The 25,681-nt window shown below is 39.6% G+C and overlaps 1 pseudogene; it reads left to right on the top strand.

Annotated features, from left to right (window-relative positions):
* Positions 1–8,579: 8,579 nt before the first annotated feature.
* Positions 8,580–25,681, top strand: part of LOC110731997 — an 88,172-nt pseudogene continuing 71,070 nt past the window's right edge.

Raw genomic sequence — 25,681 nt, forward strand, 5'->3', positions numbered from 1 at the left:
CTACCCATTTAGTGAAGTAGTCGACGGCAACAAGTATGTACCTCCTTCCGCCTGTAGCAGGCGTATATGGACCCAGAATGTCCATGCCCCACTTAGCAAACGGTAGTGGGCTACGAATGGTAGTGAGGTCAGTAGCCGGACGGTGAATTAGCTTGCCAAACCTTTGGCACTTGTCACATTTTTTTCACCATATCCATTGCATCTGCTTCCAAAGTAGGCCAAAAGTAGCCCTGCCGCCTTGCCCTTTGAGAAAGCGTCCTACCGCCTATATGAGAAGCACAGTAACCAGAGTGAAGATCGTCTAGTATCTCTCGCCCCTTTTCTGGAGTAACACACTTTAAGAAGGGTTGAAGGTACCCCTTTTTGTGAAGTTCTCCCTTTATTATTTCAAAACAGGTTGCTCGTTTTTTCAGTGCTGCTGATTGAATCCATCCAGGTTGAGCTTCTGTCTAGGATTCCAATAGGGTCTTCCTCGATGCTTCTCTTCTCCATTACTTCCCAAAAAACAGTTCGAGGAGTATCAGAGGAGGCGGATGATGCTAATTTTGACAGTGCATCCACCTGGTTGTTTTCATATCTCGGCACTTGGATCAGATGGAAATCCTCAAGGGAGCCGACAGCTTGTCGGACCGCCTGTAAATACTTGATCATGGCCGGATGGGTTGCTTCGTATTCGCCATTGTACTGACTCACTATCAATTGTGAATCGGAACAGGCGTCTACTTTTCTTGCCCCTACCGCCTTGCACATGCGGATCCCGGCTAGTAAAGCTTCATATTCTGCTTCATTGTTTGAGGCCTGAAAACTGAAGCGTAAAGCATACTCGTACCTGTCGCCCTCTGGCGACTGACATATGACGCCTGCTCCACAACCATTTGAAGTAGAGCTTCCGTCCACATATACCTTCCAGACTTGGTCTGGAACTTGAGAGTCAGGAGGACGAGTCATCTCAACAATAAAGTCAGCAAAGGCTTGCCCCTTCACTGCTTTTCTAGGCTCGAACAACTTCGAGGCTCTGTATTTCTATGGCCCATTTGATCATTCGGCCTGACGACTCCATGATGGTCAGTGGCCGCTTGATAGGTTGGTCTGTGTACACGACGACTGCATGTGCCAAAAAGTAGGGCTTCAATTTTTTAACAGCCATGAAGAGTGCAAGACCAAATTTCTCCACTAAGGGATACCTCAACTCGGCATTTTTCAGTACGTGACTGACAAAGTAGACCGGGAGCTGACAGCCGTCTCTTTCAGCAAGGAGAACAGCGCTTAACGCATGATCAGAGACGGCCAGGTACATGTAGAGTACTTCTTTGGGCAAAGGGCTGACCAGCCTCGGCAAGGAATGCAAGTGAACTTTCAATTTCTGGAAGGCCGCCTCAGCATCCGACCCCCATTCAAACCTTGCCTTTTTCTTAATTGCCTGGAAAAAGTATAAGCATTTGTCGCCTGATCGGCTTAGAAATCTTCCCAAGGCCGCCAGACAACCTGTTAACTTCTGAACCTCTCGGATGGTACAAGGCGACTGCATGTCAATGACCGCCTGCACCTTCTCAGGGTTCGCCTCTATTCCTCTCTGATTGATAAGGAATCCGAGAAATTTCCCAGACTCAACTCCAAAGACACATTTCTTGGGATTGAGCATGACATGGTGCCGCCTGAGTGTGGCGAAAGTTTCTCGGAGGTCCGACAGATGATCTTTCTGAAGTTTAGTCTTGACAATCATATCATCAATGTATGCCTCGACGTTTCTCCCAATCTGATCAAAGAACAAAGTGTTTATCATTCGCTGGGAGGTAGCCGGGGCATTCTTAAGACCAAACGGCATGACCGTGTAACAGTATAACCCCTGATCAGTGACGAAGGCCGTCTTCTCCTGATCTTTCTTCCACAAAGGAATTTGATGGAAACCAGAGTAGGCGTCCATAAAGCTCATCAAAGCATGGCCGGCTGTTGAGTCGACCAGATTATCAATTTTAGGCAGAGGGTAACTGTCTTTGGGGCACGCCTTGTTTAAGTCTGTGTAGTCTACACACATTCGCCAGGTGCCATTCGGCTTTTTAACAAGCACCACATTTGCAACCCAGTCTGGGAAGTAACATTGCCGAATGAACCCTGCATCAAGTAATTTTTTAACTTCGGCGGCTGCCGCCTGACTTCTTTCGTCGCCATGGTTCCGCTTCTTCTGCCGTACCGGCTTCTTTTTCGGATCCACGGCCAGTTTATGTACCGCCAGATCAGGACTAATGCCTGGCATTTCATGGACTTCGAATGCAAAGATGTCCTTGTATTCTTTCAATAGTTTGTGAAAATCGTCACCAAGGTCTCTCAGAGCAGTCGTCCTAACTTTGACTGTTCGATCAGGACGTGAGTCGTCTAAGATCAGGTCCGTATGCTCACCAGCCGGCTGAGGGCGGAACTCATCCGACCGCTCCTCTGCCAATGATTGCTATTTGCTTTCTTTTCTTGCGGCCCCTGTCTGGGATGCCTTTCTCTTCCTGCCGCCTGCTTTTTGAACAGGCGCACTCTCCTTGACATTGTCAAGGTCTGTTTTTTCACCACTTGACCCAGTGGCCATAACAGTGGGCTTGACATCCGAGAGATAGCACTCTCGGGCCATCCTCTGATCTCCCCTTAGGGAGCCGACTGTTCCATTATCCCTCTCAAACTTGAGCAACATAAGAGATGGGATTATAACAGCCTTGGAATTATTCAGGGTTGGCCGTCCTAGAATCATGTTGTAGGCCGAGAGTTCTTCTACTACCAGGAACCGGACTACCATGTGTCGTCCTTCCCCTTTTTCGCCCAGGCGGATGAGTAAATCCACTCGTCCCAGTGGGTGGACGACTCCTCCTCAAAACCCTACTAAAGGGTGGGAGGCTGGATGTATGCAATCAGTCTGGTATTTTAAATATCGATATTAATTTGCCAAACGGTGTAGTTTCGGTCCTTTTGGTGTTTATTTTTTGTTAGGCTTTATGTTATAAGACTGTCCATTGCAAGGTATACATCGGTCATATCGGGGGCTGATGTGGGGTTAATATAGGACAATTGACTCTTCTCCCCTTGAGCTAACTTTTGGGGATGACTCTCCTAATGTCCTATATCAATGGTCTTAGAGCCGACCTCAAAGTGGTGGTCCACGGAGTTGGTGGCCTGGAGGAAGCCAGCCGTGAACAAACGTGGCCATGACCATTTAGGACTTTGGTCCTTTAAGGAGGGACATATGTTATAGGAGTGTCTATTTTAAGGTATGGGACTTGAGTTCCACATCGGTCATATGAGGGTTAATCTGGGGTTTATATTGAATAATGAGCTCTCCTCCCCTTAGCTAGCTTTTGGGTATGACTCTCCTATTGTCCTATATTACTTTCTGCATAATTTTTGATTGGTTAGTGGGTCAATTATGAATGCTAAATCATTTTTTGAACTCCAAAAGCTTCCCATCAGTTTTTGAAATTTTGAATTCCATTTATATGAGTGATTTTGTACCTTGGTGGCTTGGTGTATACCAGAATGATGTATTGACAGTTATATTATCTGCTAATTGGTAGCCGATATTGCACATAATGCCTTATTTTTTTTTAATTAATTATTGGAGATTCATATATTTATCTGTAAAAATATTATAAAAAAAAAATGGAGATTTATATAAGGATATCATCTATATTGGATTAGCATTTTTGTAGGTGGTTTGTGACTTTAATGCTATAGACTTTGTATCCGTGCCTTATCTTTCGAACCGTAATAGGCTATAATAACATTTATGTTGCTTTGAGGATGAGAAGCTCATTTACATGTGTTAATTTAAATGGTAGAGAGTGTTCAAAATCTTAATTCTTGTTGCTGAAATGTATTCAACCCCTTGGAACTGGTAAAATTTTTACCTGTTTAATTTGCAGGACGTATTGGAATCACGTTTCTTCTATTATATTAGTAATCGAGTGACACAAACAATATCGGAACCTTAAAGGTGTTAATGCAGTCGATGCAGGGGACTATATCAAAGGGGACATTCACCTAAGGAATTGAGGCTCATATAGTCATATGTTGATTTTATTGGAGGGAATTTATAACGCACTCACCCCAAAAATAATTCGGCAACTTTGCCTGAAACCGAAGAGCACGAGACACATTTAAAATGTGACGATGTTTACGCTCAACTCTACCATTCTGTTGAGCCGTGTCAACACACGATGTCTGATGCAAAATGCCCTTTTGTGCAAAGAACGACCCCAAACTCAGAAACTCTTGGCCATTATCACTTCGAATCACCTTCACTTTCTTGCCAAATTGAGTCTTAGCCATAGCATTGAACTCACGAACCAACTGAGAAGCCTGATATTTACCAACCATCAAAAACACCCAAGTTGCACGAGAAAAATCATCAACAATGGTTAGGAAATAACGAGCATCACAACTAGAAACAACCTTTTTCGGACCCTAAATATCACAATGAATTAAATCAAAAATTCCAGATGCTTTATTTAAACTTAACGGAAAAGAGTTTCGGGGTTGCTTCCCCATAAAACAAATGTCACAAGCAAAAGAACAAACAAAGTTACTACTATGAGTACTAGAACTACTAGAAACACCCGGAAGGGAGCTCACAACAGACATTGGCGGATGCCCCAGACGCCAATGCCATAACAAACTTGCATCTGAAACAACTACTTTGTTCGCCTGCAGATTCCGAGCACGAACCGGACGAAAAATATAGACCCCATCATATTGTACCCCCGCTCCAATCAGGTTCCTCAAACTGTGGTCCTGAATAATGCATAGCTTGTCAGTGAACATAATAGAATATCATTGTTTTTCTAACAATTGAGACACAGATAACAAGTTTCATTTAAGCGTAGGAACATATAAAACATTATTAAGAGTTAAATTATCAGAAAAAATAACTCTTCCTTCCTTCGTTGCTGTCGTGCTCTTCCCATTGGGTAAACCAACAGGCGAAGAAATGTCATGTAAATCAGTGAAAAGATCAATATTACCAGACATATGATTTGAAGCTCCAGTATCAATGAGCCACTCAATGGAATTATACGTACCAAGTTTGTTGCCATCAGACAAAGAACCAGACTTGGCACCCTTTACCGCAGACATGAGTTCTTTCCATTGAACATCGGAAAGCGTCGGAACACTCCCACGATCGGAATCAGAAATCTGCTCATTATTACCACGAGAACTACCAGCAGCACCAGCAAATTCACCCTTGCCCTTACCAGACGACCGACCACCACTACCTCCACGACCACCACGACCACCACGTCCTACTTGGGAAGCCATGAAGCTGATAACAGTGGTCCTTATCACGACCAGACCGTTTACAATAAGTGCACTCAATCCGGTCGGAAGTTCGACCAGTAGCCGTACCTGTTGCATTAAAACCAACAGTCGTAGAAGAAAAAGGTCTCATGTGCCTTAGACACGGATTGCTTACGCTCATCAGCAACAACCTTAGCATAAGCAGCATTCATAGAAGGCAAAGGATCACTCATCAAGAAAGTAGACACCACAGAACCAAACTTCTTAGGTTCCAAGCCAAGACAAAACTGATGCAACAACTCATTCTCATGCAACTTAGCATATTCTTTCGCAGCGGAACAAGTACAAACAGGCAATTTCACATAACTAGACAATAAATTCTGCAATTTATTCAATTCACCATAATAAACAGCAACAGAACGACCTCTTTGTTTGCAATCAGCAATATCATGTTTCAATTCAAAAATACGAGGACCGTTACCAAGAGAATAACGATCACGCAAATCATCCCATAAAGTTTTAGCATCATCAGAAATAGTAACAGTAGAACGAATAGAAACATCAAGAGTATTATAAATCCAAGCAACAACAGTAGAATTAACAATACCCCACTGACGAAAATCCGGATGCTTGGGATCCGGTTGAGCAATAGAACCATCAACAAACTCGAGCTTGCTCTTGGACCGGAGATTGCTGCAAATTGACCTCGACCACTCTTCATAGTTGTCGACGGTAAGAAACACGGGACATATCACCAACTAAGACCCTTCACTTGGATGAAGGTAATAGTCAGTGAAAGGCTCGTACTTAGGAGGAGGAGATGGAGTATTATCATCGCCCACCATCGCACAAAATCACGAGAAAAAAACGTCACCACACAATAAAGTCACGCACCACAAACATCAAAAATTAGCACGCACACTACCTCGCAACTACGAGCACCACACACCAACCGCAGCACCACGCAAATAAACGCAGCACCACAACACCACACCGAGTAACGCACAACACCACACAGGCAGCACCACACACACTTCACAAAACACCCATTGCCTCACAACACAAGACAGCAGCAACACACGCACTTCACAGCACACCACGCAACAACGCAGCACACCAAAATAATTAAAACCACACACAGAGCACTACGGATTGTAGGACCCAAAAAAAAAATTCACTCACGAAATTAGGGTATGGAAATCCCAATTTCATGAACAGTAAACCAGAGAAAAAAAATTATATAATAAAATTTGAAGCCTAATCTCAGTAAATAAATGCGGAAAAATAATTAAAGATGAACAAACCAGGATCATAAAGAATTCTCTAAAAAATCAGAGAGGCTGTGATACCATGTTAAACTCAAGGAAATCTTGGAGAAAAAGGCTTAAGCTTTGTATTGATATTAACCACATATATATACCCAATACATTAGGAAATCTAATTAGCCTAAAACTCCCAAAAAGATTAACCTAACATAAATACAATATTGTAAGATGGTGATGTTGTGTAATTCTCCTTGTCGATTGCCTTCTCATTATCAGAAATATATAAGGAAAATATTACAAGCTAATAATGATAGAATACAGAAGGCTACACACTAATAATTATAGAATACAAAGGGGTCAATGAATATTAATCATATTCACTAACACACCCCCGCAGTCGTAGCGGGAGGGGGCCGAACGCTTAGACTGTTTCTGAAATCCAAGAAGAGATGCCGAGGTAAACCCTTTGTGAAAATGTCGGCGTATTGGTAGGACGAAGGTACGTGAAGCACCCTTACTTGACCCGAGGCAACCTTCTCACGAACAAAGAGGATGTCGAGTTCTATGTGCTTTGTTCTCTGATGTTGGACGGGATTGCTGGACAAATACACAGCCGAGATATTATCACAGTAGACAAGGGTAGCCCGCTTGATTGGGCAGTGAAGTTCGAGCAGCAAGTTGCGAATCTAACAGGTTTCCGCAACCACATTCGCGACGGCACGGTATTCTGCTTCGGCACTTGACTTAGACAAGGTGGGTTGTCGTTTTGCTGACCAAGACACAAGGTTATCGCCGAGGAAGACGCAATAGCCGGAGGTCGACCTTCGTGTATCCGGACAGCCGCCCCAATCGGCGTCCGTATATGATACTAGGCGGCTAGGAGCGGACTTGTAGAGGTGAAGGCCATGGTCGGCAGTGCCCTTGATGTACCTTATGATGCGTTTGAGGGCATTGAAATGCGGCTCACGAGGGTCGTGCATGAACAAACAAATTTGCTGTACGGCATAGGCAATGTCTGGTCGAGTGAAAGTGAGGTATTGCAAAGCACCCCCAGGACTACGGTACAAGGAAGAGTCAGCGACCGGCTTACCATCAAGAGCACTCAATTTCGACTTAGAGTCAACCGGGGTGGAAACCGGTTTGCAATTTCCCATGTTGGCACGACTAATAATCTCCTCGGCATATTTTTGTTGGGTGAGAAACATAACACTTGGAGACCGTGTCACAGAAATGCCCAAAAAATAATGTAGCTTGCCAAGGTCCGTCATATCAAATTCGGATTTTAGGAGCCCAATAATTTCGGATTTAAGTGACTCCGAAGAAGCGGTGAGAACAATGTCATCAACATACAAAAGTAAATAAGCAACATTCGGGCCATGACGGAAGATGAATAGAGAGTTATCACTTTTGCTACACACAAAACCAATCCGAAGGAGATAATTAGCAAACCGTTGGTACCACGCCCGAGGAGCCTGTTTCAGACCATACAAATATTTTCGAAGCCGGCACACATAATGAGGAAACCTAGGGTCCACAAAACTTGGAGGTTGATGCATAAAGAGAGTTTCCTTGAGATCCCCATGAAGAAACGCATTTTTGACATCAAGCTGATGAATATGCCAATTTCTTCCCATAGCAATGCTCAAAACCGTACGAATAGTCGCCGGTTTTACCACCGGACTAAATGTCTCATCACAATCAACTCCAACCTGTTGAGACTTGCCATTTACAACAAGTCTCGCCTTGTGTCTCTCCAAGTCACCATTTTCCCTGAATTTGTGCTTAAATAGCCACATGCATTGAATAATGTTCACCCCTTCCGGTCTCGGAACAAGTTCCCAAGTTTGCTGTTTCACAAGAGCATTATATTCCTCATTCATGGCGGCATTCCAATTCGGATCAAGTTTGGCTAATTTGGGATTTTTAGGAATGGAAGAGATAGCTTGGGTCGAACAATTGTACTTCGGATTAGGCTTAAAAATCCCACCCTTAGCTCGCGTAGTCATGGTATGTGATGGAATAGGAATTGGGCTTGTTTGAGGAATGTGGACAGCATTTGTGGGAATTGATCCAAATTGGATCAAAGGAGAAATGGGGGAAGCTGGCGAACTGGGCCGGTGTGGTGTGGCCTGTTGGGCCGAGTCACAGCCCAGCCGTGAGTTGGACAAGGGAGGTGAATGTAAGGGAGAGTTGTGTGGGGAGTTAGGTGGGTTTTGTGGTGTGGAGTTTGGCCCATCAGACATGGGCCGATTTTCTAGGCCTATGTGAGCTTGGATGAGAAGTGGCGCTGGTAGGGGAGGGATTTCTGATTGTAAAAATCCATAATCAGATTCACGAAATTGAGAGAGGTCGGAGAAGGGGAAAATGTCCTCTATAAAAGTGACATGACGTGAAATCGTGATTTTGTTAGATGATAAGTCATAGCATAGGTAACCCCGATGGTTGGAAGGGAACCCCAAAAAGACACATGGCTTAGAGCAGGGAGCTAGCTTATGAGGAGCGGTGGCACTCAAGTTAGGGTAGCAAAGACATCCAAAAATACGAAGCTGATCGTATGTGGGCAACCTACGGTATAAGACTTCGGTTGGTGTTTTGTTTTGAATGGTCGTCGAAGGTAGAATATTAAGGATATGAGCTACCATATGGATGGCATAAACCCAAAACGAAGGTGAATAAACCAATCCAACGCTAATATGGGGAAACTGATATTTTCTGCAAGTCTGTAGAGGGCAGCACCACTTTGAAAATAGTGAGACTTTTTGTGGCACCACTTTGAAGTGATGCTGATAAGTAGCTGCCAATTTGGAATAAAATTAAATGAACAAAGAGGGGTTAGAGAAAGGGCTTTTTTGTTTTATCAATATCATAGATTTCCTTGTACTCTGACATCATTGTTTTTGCACTGTATGCTAATTGTCACTAGTATTATATCTATACTTTGCAGGAGTTGCAAAGGTTGTTCTGAAGAAAGGAAAGACTCAACTCTTTAAGTATGGAAGTCCTATAGTCTATAGTGGGGCAGTTGATAGAATAATTGGTAGGCCACCGCCCAAGACCGGTGAAGTTGTTTTAGTAGCCGATGGAGCAGAAATTCCAATAGGATGGGGCTTATACAACTCTGTTTCTATGTTTTGTGTTCGTCTAATGCAGTTAGCAGAGGAAGCTTCGAGGTATTTAGTCTTAAGAGAATAATGTATTTTTCCTTATTACTTCAACAAAGGATGAATTCAATATATTTTCTTCTACATATGTAGAGAGCCTACATGTGCATTGAACATGGAGAGCTACTGGAGCATAGAATAAATGCGGCCACAGATTTAGGAAGACAATTAGGGGCTCCCTTCTATAAATACAAATGCCTACCGTCTTATCAACAGTGAAGGAGACTGGTGCGTACATCAAACTTGGGAGTATTTATATATTTACAAAGCTTTTAAAAGAATATCATACTTCAAGTTAATGATTATTAGAAAATTCTGTTCATTGTTTATTACACGGACTATGATGCATTTTTGTAACATTGTCTTTGGTGTTTTCTTCATCTCATTATATATCATATGCTGGACTCAGGTTGTCTGGACTTATTGTTGATGTGTTTGGTGATGTAGCTGTTGTTGCATCTTCTGCTGCATGGGTTGAGAAGTACAAACTTGAAATAGAGGCGTGTATCAATAAAGTTGATGGAATACGTCATATAAACTGGAGACCTTCAGTTGACATGTTAAAAGAAGAGGGATTAGACCTTTTGTAGTTGAAGCATGCACCTGTTGATCCTCTTCCTCAAGTAGAGGTATTTACCACCTGAAAGAAGGCATAAACAGAGAGAAATAACTTGCTTTTTCTAAATATATTGTGTTTAACGTGGAGAAAAGTTATGTGAGTATGGCTTTATGATCCTATTCACTCATTATTTCCTAATCAGTATTTGCAATCTAATTGCTGAAACTTTTACCGGTGAAGGAAAATGAAATTATATATGCTATTTCCCTTGAGGGACAGAAAACAGGATTTTATGCTGATCAACGTGAAAACCGTCATTTCATAGCAACAATTGCAGAAGGCAAGAGGGTCCTTGATATATGCTGCTATAGTGGCGGATTTTCTCTTAATGCAGCACGTGGTGGTGCTGTGTCATTAATGTATTACATTTTTGAAATTTTTACCCCTTTCCCCAACACACACACGCACAGACACACACTTTTGTTTGGAGAATGATGTAGGCATATTATGGCAGCTATCCAATGCCTTAAATCTTACTTCCTCTTTTAGATGATACGTTTTTTTAGTCATGCTTGCCAATACATTTATTCAATCATTAATATCTTTAATTATTAATAAGCAAAAATTATGAAAAATTGATATTTTAATAGTATATAACGTGAAGAATCTAACAAGATCCCACATGACTATATTTTTCATTACGTATAAAGCACAAAATATGGTCAAAAGGAGGTGTGTGAATAGTGTTAAAGTTAAAACGTGTCAACTAAATAAAAACGGAGGTAGTATATTATAAGGCATAATTAACATGTGAAATTATGCTTTTCACATCATAAATTATGACATATGCTTCATAGTATTGGGTTTTTTTTTTGGTAGAGTTGTAGGCTTGCAATTGTTTTTGGGCATAACTATAAGGTCACTCAATTTTAGATTTTTTTTTTTTAAATTAGGAAAGTCTAAATTTAAAATTGGTACTTCTTGTGCACAAGCTGTAATATTTTCTGGACCTATTAAGACAAAGGATATGAATATTGGGAGGCTCATAAGACTATGTAATTTTTACGTTCATGAAGTTGAGATGTCATTTATTGTTCAATCTAGAGGAGGAAGAAAGATGGAAATACAAACAAACATCCTCTAACAAAAATGGAGATTTGGAAATGGGAAAAAGAAATAGTTCCGATTTACTTTTCCGCCTTAATGACTAGGTTATGTTCTTATGTACCTCAAAAACTATTAATGTATTCCTATGGTTCTATTTAGCTGTCAAATCATTAAATTAATAATTATCACTGGATGTAAGACAAATTGTAGTTTCAAACCATGATAAACCATGTTTCTAAGTTATATTGTGTGCATCTGTCATGAGGATGAATACTAAAAATTGTTATCTGTTACAAGGTATTGATTCATCGATGCCTACTCTGGAGCTTGCAGAAAAAAATGTTGTACTCAATGGCCTAGAATCTGAGAGGGTAACATTTTTAAAGCAAGATGCATCTGACTTTATGAAGAAAGCTGCTGCTAGAAACTAGACATGGGATATTGTCATTTTAGACCCTCCTAAATTGGCTCCACAGAAAGAGGTCAGTTAAAGTTTGCATGAACTATATTGGTTAATAGAAAAGGCTAAAACTTGACTGCATTTTGGTGATGACGTAATTGTTAATATGTTGACCTTCTCATCTGAAATGTGGATTCAAAGTTAGCTCGTTAGCAATAAGTCATTTGGGTTCTCGCAATTCGAAGTTAAATCATAAAAAAATTTCACTTCTTCCCGATTTCGATTTCCAGCACAATTTTAGATTTTTAGTCAAGTACTGCTCACTCTGTCTCTATTTAGTTGACATATATTGATTTTAGCTTATCTTTGACCATCCTTTTTGGCTATTATTCATAAGCAAGTGTTAATAAGTATGATATTAGATTTTTCCTAATGTATATTATTTGAATTTTAACTTGTTATAAGTTTTATAGATAAATAATCAAAGATATTGATGGTCAAATTGTGATAAAAGTCAAAGTGTGTCAGCTAAATAAAGACACGGGAAGTAAGTAAATAAGCTCCGTAGAATCAACACTTAATAAAGTATTGATGTGCTTCCGTCGCAGGATAAAATTGAAATGTACTAGGTCCTGATCCTTGATCTGTTTCTTGGTAAATCAAGCATTAAGCCTCTACAGCTTTTTCTACCTCAGGTTTGCTGCTTTTGCTGTTCTTAGCTTGGTGCTTGTTTTAATGGTCAGCCTACTATTAGGATAGGAGTTTACATTTAGTTGATGTTTTGTAAAACTTTTCACATGTTAACTGCTATATAAAAGAATTTTGCACCGAGTATAAGTTTTACTTAAGACACTTGTATGAGAACCTGATTTAAAATAAGTTTAGTTTTTTTTTTTTCGTTTCGTTAGGCAGTTTTTGATCCGTTTGACCAATAAGTTAGCAACCCCTTTATTTGTTACTTGCACATTTGATTTAGATAAAGAACCCAGCTTTTGTTTGTCCGATTAATTAATATAATATATACTAAGTATAAATGCAACCTAAGGGCAGCAAAATTCAAATTCAAATATTTAAAGAACTGTGTATAAAAGCACAATGTTAATTATGCTACAAGTCTGAGAGTGGGATTTTTGGGATTTCCTTTCTGCATGATTCCAAATTTCAGTCATTTTATATCTGCTATCAATCCTTTCAAACAATGCGTCAAAGTTTTAGCATAAAGGCACTACGCCAAAGAATATTTTGCTCCTTATCTTACTCCAAAGGAACATAATTTCCTTGCCTAGGCCTCTCCTTGCACCAATAAAATAGGATGTATACAAGTACTTTGTGTCACCAGCATGTTCAACCTGCATGGGCCTACCAGCCATAGGTAGCCATTAGGAAAACCTATTTATTTGTCTTTTGGATTTGCAAACTTGTTATAGATATTAATTATATCTGAAGGTAGGCCGCAAACTTAAGACGTCATATGTCATTTTGTCAAACCGATAGTGCTTGCTACGAGGAGAAAAGCTTTTTGTGGAATCCTGTAGAAGGATTAAGGGATAAAAATATAAGATTAGGTAATAAGATTAATGTCAAATTAACTCAATACCTCAATTTCTCATTATGCTCAAACGTGTACATATATTGTTTACAAAATATATTCCTAATCATCTTAGGAATCAAATATTAACATAAAGATAATTAAGGACTCCTAACAATATTTCCTAAATATTATTTTTACATATATAATATTATCTCAACACCCCCCTCAAGATGGAGCATGGAGATCTCGAAAGCCCATTTTGCTAAGAATAAACTCAAATTGTGCCATACCCAATGCCTTTGTGAAGATATCTGCTAACTGTATCTTCTTAGACACATATAATAGACATATGAGACCCTCTTTATTTGCATCTCGAATATAATGACAATCAACTTCAATGTGCTTGGTTGTGTTCAGATATAATTAATATCTATAACAACAACTTCAATTTGCATCTCGAATATAATGACAATCAACTTCAATATGAGACCCTCTTTATTAGCAATATGTAGGGTTGATTGACTATCACAGAAAACTTTCATCCCTTGCTTGTGTTCAACTTCTAAATCATATAGCATTCTCTTCAACCACTTCAATTCACATGTAGCCATTGATCGATATCTACTTCTGACGAACTTGTAGCCACCGTTGGTTGTTTTTTGGTCTTCCATGACACAAGAGATAAACCAAGTAATACAAACCAACCCGTCAAAGATCGTTGAGTTAATGGGAAACCTGCCCAATTCGAATCACACCAACCTTCAAATTGCAGAGCACTATCAGATCTAAGAAGAATACCTTGGCCCGGACACTTCTTCACGTAAGGAACTACTCTCAAAGCTACCTCCCAATGCTAACAACAACATAATGGCTCGCAAACCTTGTCTCAGCAACAACATAATTTCACCAGTTAGTAAGCCTATAATAAACATGATGGGTTTCTATATGCTCAGATGGTTGGTCTGATGCAGTTAGTAAGCCTATAATAAACATTATGCAGTTAGTAAGCTAACAAGGAGAATCACAATCAAATTCAATCAATTAAAGCAATTCTCAAATCAAGGGTTCATGTCATTGAAATTTGCAATTCAATCTAGATTAATCTTATAAGTTGATCACTCCTAGTCTAATTAATCACATGCACAACTATATCAACCAATTTAATTGCAACAATTCAATCAATCAATGAATCAACTGGCAAAAATCATCGATTAAGCATGCTTCCCCTTCTCCCTAGCAACTAATCTACTCACTAATAATGGTGAAATTAAAAGCCAAAACAAATTCAATCACAAACATATTCATTTCAAGCTAAATCAAAGGGAAAAACAATCAATCAACAAATTCTCAAAACTAAATCAAAATCCAAACCAAACATTCAAGCATTAAAGAGAATTGCAATTGAAGTAAATTCAAAGGAAAGAAATCTCACAAACTTTCATTGATATGAAGAAGAAATCCAAACTTGATTAAAGAAGCAATGTTGAATTACAAATCAAATCAAGGAATTACAATCTCTACTTTCACTCTAACTTCTCTCTCTAAAAACTAAGCAAATGAAATATTATCTAAAAGTTAGCCTTTAAAAGGATTTACAAGAGTATTTATAGACAAAAAGAAAAACTGATCGACCGCGCCTTCTCCATGAAGATCCCGCGGGCGCGGAGAAATGGGTACGAAACCCATAACTAACTCCGTGGGCAATCAAGGCAAGACCCGCGCCCGCAGGTACTGTAGCCCGCGCTTGCGGCGAAGACACCCGCGCTCGCGGCTCATGGCGCGACAGATGCCCTGTTTCAGGTGAAGACAGGGGGGCCGCGAGCTCCCTAACTGGAGCGGGCTCTCTAGATTTCCCGCGGTTAGACCGCAGTTAGGGCGCGGAGAGTTCCTGACAAAAATCACCAACTTGATGCACTTACCCGCGCCCGCGGCCCTTAGGACCCGTGCCCGCGGCAATGAAAAGATGCAGAGCGCCCTCTCCGAGCCCTCTCCAAGCCCTCTCCAAAAGGCTTGAATCTCCTTTGCTTAGCTCTTTTTTCTCCTCTTTATTCTTTTGCGAAGCTAATTCCTTAAGCACCTACAAAAGAAACCAAAGAAAGAAAATAGAAGAGAAAAAAGCAATATAAAAGAGAAACACGAAGAAAACCACATAAAGGAAACTAAAACACGAAGATAGAAGAAATAGAGAAACTAAAGGAGAAATAACCGAAATGATAAAAGAAAAGCATGAAAAACAAGGTGAAAACATCCTAAAACACTACCCTATGAGTGCCATCAAATTCCCCCAAGCTAGACTTATGCTCGTCCCAAGCAAAACAAAAGCTAAAAAGGAAAAAGGAGGGCTTATTTAGAAAAGAAAAAAAGAGAAAAAGGATATACACTAAGACTCACTAACTTAGGAATCACGGTTGTTTTTAGCTACAACAAGCCCTTTAAACCCCAAAGTCGCCTATGAGAATGAGTGAGGTCTCGTAAGGGTTTCCTAAGAGCTTAACCCAGAACTCTTTGAAATAACATGAGGCAAAATCATTTAAAAAGAAAAAGAAGGTAAAACAAAAATTCAAACAAATAGCTCTTGATAGGGACCTTCACAAACGGTCAAATGCAAATGAATGAAAACTTTCTACATGAAATGGGTATGCATTCTTCAAGATATTCATGTTTGATTGAAACATTAGGTATGCTAAGCATAGAGAACTAATGAGGCGGAATCCACTTTCATCACAACCAATCTAGCCACGTTCTCCCTATGGCTTCAAATCTTCCCTTAGTAAGCGCCTCTATGGTTCCTCGAAGAAACCGGAAAAAGAGTAGAATTTGAGGGTTTCTCGACATCTTGACCTTACATCCCTTTTCCTTAGGCTTTAACTCATAATGCCCTCCCTCGGTATATGACTCAACCACTAGGTCGAAAGGATTTTCCCAAAGGTTGTAACGTAAGGGCAAAAGGTTAGGGGTAGGCTAAAATTTTAAAAATTTGGTGATACATCTAGGTTATGAAACAAAGATTGGCCAAACCTCGACACCAAAACCGAGAAGTCACCAAATAAAAACAAACTAACACCCCCAAGAATTTTCAAAGCTATATACACAAGCATATATACAAAAAGCGTAAACGTTTCTCCCCCAAGCTAAAAGGAAGCATTGTCCTCAATGCTTGAAAACGGAAAAGAAATTACATCAAAATATTTTTGAATTTTTTCATTTTCACTACTATTTCTTCTTCTCTTTTTGTTTTTGTATTTTCATTTCTTTTAAAGCAATTGTCCATGCCTATTTATCTTAGGACGACTTTTATAATTTTGCATAAGCTTTGTCCTTGCCTTTTGTTTTACTATGGACGGCTTTTTCTTTATTCACTTGCCATTATTCAAACAAATATCACAACATAAACTTGCTTTCAAGAGAACCAAATATCCAAACTCCTTCACCACATACTCCAACAATAATGATCAATTGCTTCACAAAAACCAAGAATGGAAACGAAAATGAAACAAAAGGCTCAAGATCTAAAGATGTGGCTTGAAAAGGAGGGAATAGGCTCAAATGGTTAGCAAGAAGGCAAATGTAAACCCAATGAACTAAAAAGATAGAAAAATCCTAGAAATGAGAAATTACCCTCCCCCCCCCCCCCGAAAAGTTGCCTTTGTCCTTCCTAGTTGGTTCAGTCTCGTGTTTGAGAATTATGAGTCAAGATTCAAGATTATGTACGCAAAGGTCAAGGATTCATGCCGCACAATCAAAACATGATGAAGGCTTGAAAAAGAAACATCCTCACAAGGTTGTAGCAAAAACTTACTAAAGGTGTCAAATCCACCAAAGAAAGCAACTCCGTCTTACCACAAAGCAAAAGAATCCGGCTTCAAGGCCCCAAAATGTCTAAACCGCTACCTTAGCATACCTTATCCTAGAGTCAACTGCAAATACTCTCAAAGCATGCACACCAATAAAACACAGGAAAGCATACATGCAAAGACAAAATTCCGAATTGTAGAATGTCCAAAGATAGGAGCTAAACAAGCAAAAAGGAAAAGAATAGCCTCAAAAATGATTTATTTTTAATTTAAAGAAAGAAAAGAACTAAAAATCAAAATAAAGAGAGAAAAGCACAAGAATGCAAGCAATTACAAGTAATACCCAATCATCAAACAAGCGGTCATTCGGCAACAACGCCAATGACCCCAAACACGCTAGGTGTTACAAAGCAAACATCCTCGAACCATTCAACTCATCCTAAAGCTAATCCTAATCTAAGCAACCAAGAAAAGAAAGAGAAGAGAAATAGAAAGATCTCACCGTGCACTAAAGCTATGCTACATAATCAAGGTGAAAGAGCACCTTACGAATTGTTGAAATCCAAAGCATAAGCAATAGAGCAAGGTGAGAAAATAAAGATCTATATATAAAGAAAATTGTTAGTAACTTCCAAACAAAAGCAAACAAAAGAAAAGAAAGAAAATAAAAATAAAAAAAAATGAAAATAAAGGAAAAGCAAGTAGTAATAGCAACATGAATAGTATCCAATGAGACATCAGACCGAAATAGTAACAAGAAACAAGATATCAGATAATCATCATCAGGAATCATCTTAACAGGGATACAGAGAAAATCAACAGACAACGATCAGCGAATCAAACAACAAGGTCAATAGCCGGGCAGAGAAATCAACAGAAGCACAACATCGTCATCATAAAACCAAAGGACTCAGAGATCGATACCAGAAGCATACGAGACCAGGATTGAACTACAAAAGCAAGGGGGGAAACAACGAAGCACAACAACAAATGACATAGAATACCCCCAAGCTTAAAATGGGCCACCCCCTAACTCTAAACCTAAAGACGTATACGTAATAGAGAAACATCATATAAAGCACATAAGAAGGGGGGTAGCCATGGTAGTATCATTCCGCACTATGGTAAGGGGTAGAATGAGAACCCCCCTCACTGGTCTCCATCAAATGTCTAGAGCTTGCCATCTCGCTCACCTCCATGGGAGCCTTACCCCTTAACCTACTTTTCCTCCTAATTCTATCAACCTCAAAATAATGAGAACAATCATCTAAGACCGGCTCACCCGACCTACCCCACCTACCAAAAGTCTCCGGGTCCGGAAAAGGCGAAGGATTAGCCGGATCATATGCATAATCACAACCACCGGGCCACCTATAGTCGTAAGTGGTCGGGCAGTGCCTATGATAGAACTAGGGTGAACATGGTGACCCTCCCAATAAGGGTAACAAGGTCTAGGACCCACAGTAGGATCAAAAGGTTCCCATTAAGGGACAGATCCTTGTTGGACCGGGAGATACGGGTAGTTGACATAAGGTTCAATCTCCCCCCTCCGAACATGCAAATCATATAATTAATACATAATCATACCTAAGAGAAGGGGGTTGCATAGAAGGCATGGAGTACAACACGTTAGCAATAGAATCAAGCTTGGCATGAATGGTTGACATATTAAAAGTAGAAGGAGTGGGAGAGGGGGAAAGAATAGGTGTACCTCCTGGTTCAACCGGGGAACACTACAAGAATCAGGTCAAATAACGACGGTCCAGTTCTGACGGACCCGAAATTCCGTCCGAAAAATCGATATTTCCGACGGATTTTATTTCCGTCTAATAATTCCGACGAATTCAAAATTTCCGACGGAAAATAAATCCGTCGAAAAAAATGGACATTCCGACGGAATATTCCGTCAGAGAAGGTCATTTCCGACGGAATTTTAAGGAAAAGCAAAATATATATTTAATTCTAACCCTAAACACCTCATTATTTCCGCCCCTTTTTTTTCCCCTTACTTCTGTTTCCTCTTATTTCTCTCTCCTCAACTTTCCTCCTTTCCTTTCTTCTCTTTCTCTCTCCTCATCCCCTTCGTCCGCCCCTTCAGCCCTTCTCTCATCTTCTCTTTCCTCTCTTTCTCTCTCCTCATCCCTCCTTTCCTCTCCTCTCCTCTCCTCTTTCACCCCCTACCACCACCACCAACAACAACACCATAACCACCGTCGCAACATACAACGACGACTACAGCAACACCGGCGACCAGTCAACCACAACAACAACGGCGACCAAAAGAAGAACGACGACCACATGCGCATAGATCTAGTTAACTTTTTATGTAATTGTAATGTTAATTTATAAATTTAATTAAATAATTGTATAATTATATATTTCCTTTAATTTTTGTGGTTTAATTATTGTTTTTGTGAATTTTCTTTATGAAATTCTTGTTAAATATGTAGATATATTGGTTTTGATTTATTTGTGTGGTGTTTTTCGATTTTATTGTCTCAATTTTCGTATTTTTGAGTTGATTTTCGATTATTTGGGTTATTTTCGGTTTTTTTTTTGCTAAGTATTGTGTTTTGGGGTTTATTTTTGGTGTAGTGGTGTCGGTGGTGGTGTTTGAAGGTGGGAAGGGGCTGGTGTGGGTGTCAGTGGCAGTGTTCGAAGGTGGAATAGGGGTTGGTGTGGGTGTAGGTGGTGGTGTTTGAAGGTGGTATAGGGGCTGGTGTGGGTGTCGGTGGTGGTGTTTGAAGGTGGGATAGGGGCTAGTGTGTGGTTGTGGTTGTGGTTGGTGTCGGTGTGCAGTGGTGCGGGGTGGTTGCTGTTGCTATGGGTTGGTGGTGGGGTGGGGAGGCTTTTTTTTTGTTTTTTTTTTTAAATAATTTTCCGACAGACTTTCCGTCGCAACATACCGACAAAATACAGTTTGTCGGACACTTGCGACGGACTTTCTCGGGCTTGAAAATATTTTTCGGCGGACTGAATTTCGTCGGAACAGTGTTTCTGATGGAAATTCCAACGGAAAAGGCCCATTTTCCTACAAATGATTTTCCGACAACCAGTTCCGACGGAATTTCTGTCGGAAACGTGTTTTTCGAAGGAATTTCTGTCGAAAACGTGTTTTCTGACGGAAAACAGGGTGTCTTCGAAGAAAATTTTCCGTCGTTATTTTCCTGTTTTCTAGTAGTGGAAGAGAATGAGCATTCGATGAGCAAGCATTGGTTGAGCGACCTCTCGTACAATTTGTCCTTCGTCGGATAGAAGGATTAATATCTCGCACGGGGGCCTCCAAGACAAGGAATCTCTTTCTTTGGGCCGGATAGTTGACTCCTTGCATGGGATGAGGAACCATTCCTTAAACCGAGAAACTTTCCAAATGAAAACATCATCCTTCCTAGTTCGATCGAGAAACTTTTGATTCACAAGGTCGGAGATGTTGAGGAAATGAGAGGGAGACTTTTCTAGAGGATCGATAATCGGGGGAAGCTCATCTAACAAAGTCTTGTATTCATCATCAATGCAAAGATCTAGGATAGAAATCATCCCTCCCAATTGGATGCACCCCTATAGGCAAACTCCATCATGTATATCCAAGAATTGAGTGATCAAATGCTCGGTGAAATCCACCGACTCAATCTTAAAGTCATTTTGGTCGGCTATCCATAACCAACAAAGCTCCTCACGCGAGATAGCTCCCAAAGAGTACTTGGAGCAAAGAGCGTACGTGAGGATTCGGTTAAAATACCGCATAGCCGGATGAATCATTGAAGCGGACTTGGAAGTTTGAGGGTCATACTTTCCTTCCTCTGAAATACTCCTCCACCAACGTTGCTCATCATATCCATGATCACTTTCCATTCTACTATGTGCCGGATAGATACAATGATCCGCATCCTCAGCCCAAGGAAACTTGAAATATGAACATAGTTGAGCATCCGTTAATGAGTGATCATATTTGAAGAGTTGGAAAGTCAAAATCTTTGAGTAATTTGCACCCGGTTCTTGAGAAGAAAGGAATTCATAAGTCACCCTAGCATAAGTAGGGGCACTCAAATCCAAAAACTCTAAAAGATCAAAGCCCTCCGCAAGTAGGCGAACATCCTCATCTATCCATAGAATCTTGGTTGTTGCTTGATCGTAGAATCTCGTTGGTCTAAGCTTCCTCTTGGATAAACGCTTGAAACAATCCCAATGTGATTCTTTTGAAAATTCAATGCCATAAGTTTCTTCAACCTTGGGTGGAGGTGGAACATCATGCCTAGGCTTGCTCGAACTTGATCTAGCTCGCTTCTTTTGACGAAGTGTGGCCATCTACAAAGTTTCAAGACTTAGCATTAGTAATTGCTCAAGAATTAAGCACAAAATGAAATTATCTCACAATAGAAGCAAGAGATGGTAACAAATGAACAATGCCAAAAATTATGAATTTGAAGCAAATAAGCATGGGTTAAAGGCTAAATTGAACATAAGAGACCAAATCATGAGTCAAATTGAGCAAAATAATCTCAAACACTGAATTGTCAAAGATATAAACCTGAAAGGAATGGTGTCCTTTGAACAAGTGAACTATTCCGTTAGTGGGTTCAGAATTATTAGAAAGCTAATATATTAAGTAAGGTCAAGTGATCGGAATGTCTAGGTGGAGGCCGCTTCCAATCAAAAATATTAATGCATAATTAATATTACTGCTTAATCTTGACTGAACCCTTCGGGTCACACCCTTTGCAGTAAACGAACCGACACGACAAATGTATTCGGAAGAAATTAATTCGTCGCCCGAATATTAAATATTTAGACGTCGAAAATTCGAACTTAGAGCATCGAAACCAAGCGTCGGAAGTCTAGTCAGAAATAATAAATGACGAGACGCGCAAATAATGATAAATCGCCAATATTTCCCAAAATACCCCTAGCATCGGAGTGCCCCGAGCATCCGAATACTAGGGGAAAAAATGTCCTAGCATAGGTGGCTAGCAAGCGCACCAAGCCGAGCCATGCACTGCCTGCTGGTGCGTGCTAGCGTACAACAGCTAGTAGTGTGCTAGCATCCGCAAGCATCACATGCTAGCAGCAGCTAGCTGCCGCAAGCCGTGCGTGCTAGCAGCAGCTAGCAGCGCACGCACGGGCTGGGCACTAGGCAGGCTGTGGCTGGGCCATAAGGTCGTGTACTAGGGGAGCAAGTGGGAGTATATGGAAAGCAAGTGGGGTGAGGGACATGTGGCAAAAGGAGAGCATTGAGTGGGGTGAAAGTATGGTCCCCTACTCTCCATGTGGTCCTCACCACCCTTTACATATAATAGTGCCACTTGTATATTTATTATTAGTTTGCTTATTTATTTTAATTTAGCTTTAAAATAAATTGTAGAATTTCATGACTCCCACATTGATGTAATAGATATTCCCACTCTCCCTCTTGTCTATATATACCCATCTTGGGTTTTTGGGAAGAGTGCTTGAGTAGGAGGAGTTCAATAGAGCATTGCATAGCATTAACTCTTAAACTCACATAATACTCGGGTTTTGGTCGGACGTCGCTAACCTCGAGGTAACAGACCTTAAAGTCACCAGTAGTTTTTGCGGGTGGACTTTCTTTTGAGGCTCTCATGTGAGCGGGGATAAAGCTTTCAAGTAAGAGCCCGACTTTGAGGGCGAAGCACGCGTCAAAGGTAAATTCCGATTTTATCCTTTTATGTTTATTTGTTATGCTTTATGGTTTTATTAATTGCGAGTGGTTCTTTGGGTCGGAGTTGTTTCCGCGGTAAGTTTGAATTACCAAACCCCAACAACGGTATCGGAGCCACGCTCGTTTATTTTTAAAATCATAATATTTTCAAGATGATTTTTATGGCTTAATTTTTCTGGTTTAAGTTGCTAATTAGATTAGTAGCTCGTATTATCTATTTTAACCTCGTATTTAAGCTACCTTTAGCCCCGAACCTAGATTTCAACCCAAAAATAGTGAATTTTGGGTGGAAAATGTGTTCTGGAAATGGTTTTTTCTCTTAGGGCACGGTTTTTAGCCAAAAAACGACCAGAAATGCTATTTTCGAGGCTTTTTTCGTTTTTTACGAAAATTTTTAAGTCTTTCTAACCTTGAAAATTAATAACATATCTATTGTGGTTATGTAATTGGTTCAATACATATTTTATATGCATTTTTAAACCTCTTTAGGCATGATTACTTGGTAGTAATTTGTGCTTGAATGCAAGGTTTTATTTTTTCACATAATTGCAAACTAATTGCATTAAGTGTGAAATTGTTGTTCTTTGAAGCTCCCAAGTATTAAAGATTCAATCTTTAATTATGTTAAGTGATTGAAACTTTATATTACTAAATTCCATGAATTTTTGTTAAACTTTGATGATTTAATCGTTTTTTAGTTGATTGGAATCATAAAGTTTGAAACTTTGTGATAGAAAAATTGTTTATCTTCATATTGGAAGATATAAATTTTCAAGGATTCACAATTATTAAAGTTGGAATCTTTATTGAACTTATGTTCATTTTTCCAACTCCCTCTTATTTTGTCAAAAACTCAAGGTTAATTTAAATTAATTAAATTAAAAGTGAGTAATTTCCCTATTATTTTTGTTGCACCAAGTTGAACCAAATTAATTAAAGAATGGCTGTAGACACCCATTTGTGTCTCCCCAAAACCAAACCCGGTGATGAGTACCTTTCACGTCGAATCATAATCGAATGAAATGAAAGTGTAGAAAGTTTAGTATTGCGGATAGTTTTAATTTCTTTTCTTTTCTCTCTATTTTTGAAAACCTATTTTAAAAAAACAGCCAATCCAGTATGCTTGGTCCATGGCATGGGTCCAATAATAGTGTAGTTGGATGGAGCTTGAAAACAGTTTTCCAATGATATATTATAAGCCCAAATCTGATGAATAATGAGGAAGTTATGGCCAAATTACTAAACTAGGCCCGGTTTGAGCCTTATATGCGACCCAATGATCTATAGGAGGGCCTAATATGGATTTATCATTCCTAATGCAATTAGGATTGGTTTTAGTCTTCTAGATTCTTCTAGAAGGTTCTTTTCATTCCTAATTCAATTAGCATTGATAAATTGACTTTTGTTGACTTTTGTTGACTTTTTAGAGTTTTAATTAGAATAAAAGAGTGTTTTTTTAGGAAAATACGATTTTGCCCTTCTGTATGCCTAAATTTTATTTGAATTTAGAAAACGCGTGAAAAATTTAATTAGCGCCGAACGCCAGACATTAGCGCCTGGCGCTAATGCCTGGCGCTTGGCGCTAATGTTCAGCGCCTGGCGCTAACTTCTTTTTTGCTTGTCGAAACTCTGATTTGTTTTTCTATCTTTTTGGCTGATTTTCTCTATAAGTAGCCTCCTAAAACCTCCGTTTTTCATCATCAAATATCACCAACTCTCATCAATTCTTATACTCTCTAATTCTCTTCTCTCTCGAAGCTAAAGCTCTCTCTTTCTCTTTCCTTTCTAAACCAACCTTTTATACACAAAATTCCGCATTCATAAGATCAAGAAACACCTAGCATTGTTCAAAGTTTCCTTCGCCCTAGACGTGAAAGGTTTTAATTTCTGAGGGTTTGGTCCCAAAACTCTCTTTCAATTATTTAATTGAGAAATTCTCTCTGGTAATCACGAACTTTAATTTTTTTCTCAGTGGTAAAGTTTGAAACTTTTAATTATTAATGGTAATCACAAATTAATATTACTAATTAAATGGTAACTTAAGTTAAATAAATTGTTAATTATTAACCATGGTTTAACTATTAGGATTGTAAAAAGACGTAACTACCCCCATTTAATTTACCCCAACCTTCTTTCTTCTTCCTTTTTCTTTCCCCCTCCATTAATTATTTCTTCTACCACGAATTCCCCACCTTTTTCTTTTTCTTTCTTTTCCTTTTACATTCCTCCATTATTTCAACTCCATTAGATTATATCCACTACCAATAACCAATTTTTGGAAATAAAAATTTTCCCCAAAATTATCATCTTCTTCAACCCCATTTTCCCGTTTCCCAAATGTTAATTTTTCCCCCAAATTTTCCCTCATCTGTTATTCTCTCTCCTCGATCATGGTTAATTGAAGATAGATCGGAGGAAAGAAAAAATAAATAATGATTTTTAGGGATTGTCTCAAGCGATTGTGGGTTCAAACCTCAAGGTAAAGCTGCTCAAATGGCGTGTGCTAAATCTGGCATCAATTCTTCTTCATCTTCTTCAAATCCGACCTTCTTTTAATTTCGAGATCAGAGGGTCAAAAACGGCGTGTCGATGCTCGTTTTGATGCTCGTATTGGGATTATTGAGGTGTCAATGGTGGTGGTGTGGATTTGAATTGCCGTCATCCGGGCCGAGCTGAGCACCGGCAACAGAGGGGGGATGGCGGTTGGCTGGTGGATGGGTGGGTGGGGAGGGGTTTGGAATTTTTTTTGTTTTTTTTTTAAAAAAAATTGAAGGGTACTAATGTAATTTCAATGTTACTTAACCAAGATTAACCATGTTTAATCGTTTAATGATATTTTATTATCATCAATGTTATCATAGGCTTATTAATATTAATTCGTGATTACCATTGATAATAAAAAATTTCAGACTTTAC

Source organism: Chenopodium quinoa, unplaced genomic scaffold (genome assembly GCF_001683475.1).
Source record: "Chenopodium quinoa cultivar QQ74 unplaced genomic scaffold, ASM168347v1, whole genome shotgun sequence".
Classification (NCBI taxonomy): domain Eukaryota; kingdom Viridiplantae; phylum Streptophyta; class Magnoliopsida; order Caryophyllales; family Amaranthaceae; genus Chenopodium; species Chenopodium quinoa.